Raw genomic sequence first — 6385 nt, 5'->3', positions numbered from 1 at the left:
CTTTTACAGCGAAAGCACCTGCCAACAAATTGGAACCATAATCCCCTCCATCTGCCTCGCTCTCTATCTGGTAGTATATGCTCTGATCGAGGCCCTATTCTTATTATGATGATTTGGATATTGAATTGCCTTTGACTGATTCATCTTACCATTTTACTAGAGTTTTTTTCCAGTAAGTTTAACATGAGCGGAATTGGTGTACTTGACCAGTAGTGAACTCTCAGTTGTGTTCGATAGTCGGTTACAAGTTGCCATATCTTATGCAACCTTACCTTTTCTTACTATGGGCCAAATTGTGGAGGAAAGCAGAATCACTGTTTTTCGTAGAACTCACTTTTGCTACTGGAGAGTACCTTCCACCAGGTCAGAGCCATGGATCCAAAGCCTACTAGTTAGGTTTGAAGGTTTAGGCTTGAGAGAAATCTTGAACAGAACACCGCACTCCCTCCTATCACCTTATTCAGATTTGCTTATTTCTTTCTCTTTCATTTTTGTAGATATAGGCTTTGGCGGATTCTCTCAAGGCTCGAGTGAAGTGACAAGCACATATTACCGGAAGCTAGTGATCCCGCCCGGCCAGCTCAGCATGCTTTAGAGCTCCTTGATTGGTACGAGGTAGTGATAGCAAGAGGCAACTCTCAATTGTTGTAATATAGAGACCTCTTTCAATGATTATAGATCCAAAGGATCGTTATTGATAGGAAACTGCCAGTAGCCCTTGACTTTGACTTGAAGAATTGAATCCGCCTTCTTCTTCTTATTCTTCTGAAAGTCTCCCAGGCGTGGTATCATCGGATCCACAAGGTCAATTTGTATCCATTTGTTCGGAAACCGGAAATGCCAACTACTCACTTCTTGCTGAGGATGAAGGTGCCATGGGTGATAGCGCCATCCATTCCCTCATTGAAAAGAAAGCGCCAACCCTGCTACTAAAGCTAAGGCCAACCGCAGCCCAGTGAAATGAAATGCGTATGAAAAATAACATAGATTAATCTTGATGCGATCGATGCAGACACACTTCTTTTCTTATAGGCTACAGTCAGAAACAACAACTTCGCAAATCACCCTAAGAGTGCCATACGAAAAAACAAAAGCAACTCTGGGTATAGACCAATTTCCTGCCCCAGAAGAGGCTCAGCCTACCAAACCCTGCTCTTTGCCTGCTTACCGAGCTCTCCTCATACCGAGTATCTAGGCATTTCTTCTCACAGACCGGTTGGGAGAAAGTTGGCATTCTTTAATATGTCACTGGGGACCCGTACTTACTTGATGGAATGGATGGGATGATGTGTTTCAGTTCAGCCAGTAGTGGAGGTTTCCTCGGCCTAGTCGCGTAAGAGCCCCCTTCTTTTTCTAGTTAGTTGAAAGAAAAGCAATGGGGAAGATTGTCTTACCACTTAATTGGTCTGTATCATATCTTGCTATGGTGGGACATCCTCTTCAGTTTAGGTATCCGAGCTGGCTGTTAGCTTTAGTCGTTTGGCACTCTTCCTTCATTCTCAATAAACAAGGAGAAGTGTCTAATCAAAATCATTGGTTGAGCCTCGCGTATATTATATGATGTCGTCCTGGAATTGAACTAGCGTTTAAGGTCGATCAAGTTCAAACAATTCGGCTCTGCAAGATCAATCAGATATCAAGTAAGAGATAGGCGCTTCCTATTAGTTATAGACTGCTTCTGTGACAAGTAGATCCCTTTAGGTTTAGTTGTTAATTGTACTATTCTCTTCAATAATTAGGTCTTCCGTATTCCTATTGGGGTCAGTGGTCTTCACCACTCACTGAGTCTGGATTCGTTTCATTGGTATTATTTGATGAGTGATCATCAATCTCTTCCATTTCTCCTATGTGCTGCTATACATACAAGGTACATGGGCCATGGGGCCTAACACACACTATACAGCCCAGCCCAATACTCAACACTCCCCCGGCTAAAGATATCTAACATGCCTATCTTGTTACAAATTGCTAAACCCTCACAAGGACCTACTCGTTTAGTAAAATAATCAGCTACCTGTTCACTATACTTAATGTTACCCCCTTCTTCGACCGAACAATCTCAATCCGAAGGAAGTATCGAAGAGGTCCAAGATCCTTTACCTCAAATGCTTCTCCTAGTCTTGCCTTCAAACATTTGATTTCTTCAACATCGTCTCCAGTAATCACAATATCATCCACATACACCGCCAAAATGGTGATATGGATTCGTGTATGCCGGTACTGTATGATCTCCATTACACTGAGAGTAGCCCATACCACAAACAACTCTCCTGAACCTGTCCACGCTCGTGGCAACTGTTTCAAGCCATACAAAGATTTCTTGAGCCTACACACCTTCCCATCAGTCTGTTTGTTCCAAAACCTTGAGGAATGTCCATATGGATCTCTTCTTGTAAATAACCACCATGAAGAAAAGAATTCTTCACATCTAGCTGATGTAAAGGCTACCCAAAGTAAGTTGACTGCGCATGAGATTAAGGTTCTCACCGTGTCCATCTTCGCCACTGGTGCTTTGGTCTCATCATAGTCTATCTCCCGTCTTCCTATAACCTTTTGCAATTAGCCTTGCCTTCTATCTATCCACCTTACCCTCTGGAGTCTGTTTTACGGTGAACACCCATTTGCATCCAACTGCTCTTTTTCCTGCTGGGAGTGGAAGAAGATCCCACATCTTGTTCTTCTGAAGTGCACCAAGCTCCTCCTTCATTGCGTCTTTCTTTCCACCGGGGATCCAGCTTTGCAGCCTTCCAATCCTTTGGAATAGACACTGATTGTAGAGATGCAATGAATGCTTTGTGTGCGGGTGAGACATAAGAGTCTGAAACTCAATTTGCGATGTCATGGTCATACCATATCGGACCGGAGGCTTTCCAGCATTAGTCCTAGTCTCTCTGCGTAGTGCAAGCGGCAATTCCAAAGAAGTATTACCACCTGTCTCATTTTAACCTCCATCTTGCTCTTGTGGCTCCTCCTCGACTACCTCAGGTTGCTCTTGTGGTTCTTCATCCAAGACCACTAGCGGTACAAGAAGAAGGGGTCCTGGCTCGGGGGCGGGGGTATCTTACTTCTTTTCCTATGCGTTCATGACAAGCTAGTAGGCACTCTTGTGTGGGTGGGCTCATTCCCCTGGAAAACGAATATTAAGAAGATAGATACCATTCCGTCGATACTAGATTCATTCTTTCTACTCAAAAAGAACAAAGCCTCTATTGTGGGAAAAGTCTTTGAAACCCGAAGTTCTAAAATAGAAAATGGAATGAAGAAGGGGTGTGACCTTATGGCCAACTATACTAGCTCCCCTAGAGGGATAATATAGCTCCTAAAGGATGATTGTTTATGGTATATTACCATAATTGGAGAATTTGACCTGGTGCTGACTTGCTGCTGTTCTGAGAAGGGGACCTTGCAAAGCTTGACAAGTTTTTTTTATATTTATCGATCCAATCTGTCTACAGATAGGCGCCTGCTGTGGCAGCAATTAATTAATCTCCGCCTTAGCATACAAGGACCATGGCTCGCAGCGGGTAGCTACGGTGGTTTTGAGGAGACCCGCTGAAGGTCGCTGGTTCGGAGCTATTCCGAGATCTCAAGGAGCGCCAAGCTCAATACGTGCAAGAAGAAAGAAAGGCTTCCACCTACGACTGCAGCTGCTGGTACTTTATCTCTGTCGCTTTCAACTCCCACTCCTTCTCCCTTTGGTTTCTAGAGGAAGTGAGACAGAATAATATATCTTGTGTAACTAATCTTTCTTATCGAAAGGTTATAGTTCGTAGATCATTTCTATAAGGACTATTTGAGCCATATCCGGTGCTTTGGACCTCTTTTAGCTGCTAGGTATCTACTGGGTTCAATCCCCACTTCCGCTTGAAATGAGTAAGTCAATCCTCTTGCTCGGCTGTGATACGAATACTATTCATACGCAGACCCGGATCCAAGATATGGGGCATAGACAGATAAGAATGGCTTCTGAGTTGCATTCATTGCACTCTGGAATGTGGGGCTCCTTGGCTGATGTGATGGAGCGGTATCAGCAGATACTTGCAAAGATCAAATCAAGCAGAAGAAACAAGGAAGTTAACTCAGCGCCATCGGCCACCTTAACACGAACAGCTTGGGACAGAGGTGTAATGCCTGACAGAGAATCAGCAGTAGAATGCATTTTGCATGCATTTTTCATCGAGTGAAACTACTTGAATAAACTGGAAGTTTTAAACCAAGTACTCTTGAAGTTTTAAACCAAGTACTGGAAGTTTTAAACTGAAATCGTTTATGTTCGTGACCATAAACGATTGGCCCGCTCTCAGTAACCTTTCAGGACAGACAAACAAGGGATACCATGCATAAACGCACTGTTTGGATGACACCGAAAGTATATACCTGGACAGATGCAGGAAGAATGTGTACGTGGGCCATCATCGATTTCTCCCGACCAACCATCAATGTCGAAAGAAAGGCAAGCATTTCAAAGGCGAGGCAGATCACCGGAAGAAGCCCGCCATGCGTACCGGTGATCACGTACTTGCTATGGTCAATGATTTACACGTAATCTTTGGAAAGGGTCCTGGCGGACTAGGTGTTCCGAATGACGCTGAGGACGCGCACCCATGTGGAAGAAGAAATCTATATTCTTCAACCTACCCTACTGGAAAGAGCTAGAGGTCCTCTCTTCAATCGACGTGATGCACGTGACGAAGAACCTTTGCGTGAACCTGTTAGGCTTCTTGGGCGTGTATGGGAAGACAAAAGATACACCTGAGGCACGGGAGGACCTGCAACATTTGCACAAAAAGACGACATGCCTCCGAAGCAGTATGAAGGTCCTGCCAGCTACGCTCTTACGAAAGAAGAGAAATAAATTTTCTTTGAATGCCTGCTCAGTATGAAGGTCCCGACTGGCTTCTCGTCGAATATAAAGGGAATAATAAATATGCTAGAGAAAAATTTCCAGAACCTAAAGTCTCATGACTGCCACGTTATTATGATGCAACTACTTCTAGTTGCATTGAGGGGGCATCTACCGGAAAACGTCCGATTAGCCATTGTGAAGCTATGTGCATTCCTCAATGCAATCTCTCAGAAGGTGATCGATTCAGAAATCATGCCAAGGCTAAGGAGTGATGTGGAGCAATGTCTTGTCAGTTTCGAGCTGGTGTTCCCACCATCCTTCTTCAATATCATGACGCACATCCTAGTTCATCTAGTCGACGAGATTGTCATTCTGGGGCCCGTATTTCTACACAATATGTTCCCCTTTGAGAGGTTCATGGGAGTCCTAAAGAAATATGTCCGTAACCGCGCTAGGCCAGAAGGAAGCATCTCCATGGGCCATCAAACAGAGGATGTCATCTGGTTTTGTGTTGACTTCATTCCTGGCCTTAAGAAGATAGGTCTCCCTAAATCGTGGTATGAGGGGAGACTGACTGGAAAAGGCACACTAGGAGCGGACTCAATAATATGTAGGGACGGGCATTCTTGGTCTCAAGCACACTACACAGTTTTACAGAACTCTACCTTGGTGACCCCGTATGTCGATGAACACAAGAACATTCTGCGCTCCAAACACCCGGAGCAGTGCAACGACTGGATTACATGTGAACACATCAGGACTTTCAGCAGTTGGCTGGAAACACGTCTCAGAGGTGACAACACTGTTTGTGATGAGCTGTACTTGTTTTTTTTTGACCGGGAAACAGTAGGAAAGGCTCCTACTGTGTAAATATATTAAGGATCAAATAGCACTATACAGGGGTGATAATTACATGGTGGGGGGGGGGGCTTGGCCACTTTGTGACCAAGACAAGATAAGAGAGACAATGCAAGGGGGTCTAGTGTAGAGAGTTTACAAAGTTTAGTACAAGAGGCCTATGGTCCTATTTGACCCTATATTGAAGGAATTCAAACTCCTTTTTGAATCTATCAAGCCAGGACCGAAAGGAAGGATCTATTGCTCTAAAATGCTTGTTGTTCCTCTCCTTCCATATGCTCCTCGCCGCCACAGCAAATTTTTCAAATAGCATAGGCGTGGGGTGGTTGGTTTTTTGGTCCTCGATAGCTTGTAACTGTTGGAAATATGCCCTAGAGGCAATAATAAATTGGTTATTATTATATTTCCTTGTTCATGATAATCATTTATTATCCATGCTATAATTGTATTGATAGGAAACTCAGATACATGTGTGGATACATAGACAACACCATGTCCCTAGTAAGCCTCTAGTTGACTAGCTCGTTGATTAATAGATGGTTATGGTTTCCTGACCATGGACATTGGATGTCGTTGATAACAGGATCACATCATTAGGAGAATCATGTGATGGACAAGACCCAATCATAAGCCTAGCACAAAGATCGTGTAGTTCGTATGCTAAAGCTTTTCTAATGTCAA

This window comes from Triticum aestivum, chromosome 7A (assembly GCF_018294505.1).
Source record: "Triticum aestivum cultivar Chinese Spring chromosome 7A, IWGSC CS RefSeq v2.1, whole genome shotgun sequence".
In the NCBI taxonomy this organism is placed as follows: domain Eukaryota; kingdom Viridiplantae; phylum Streptophyta; class Magnoliopsida; order Poales; family Poaceae; genus Triticum; species Triticum aestivum.
This window is presented reverse-complemented; position numbering follows the sequence as displayed.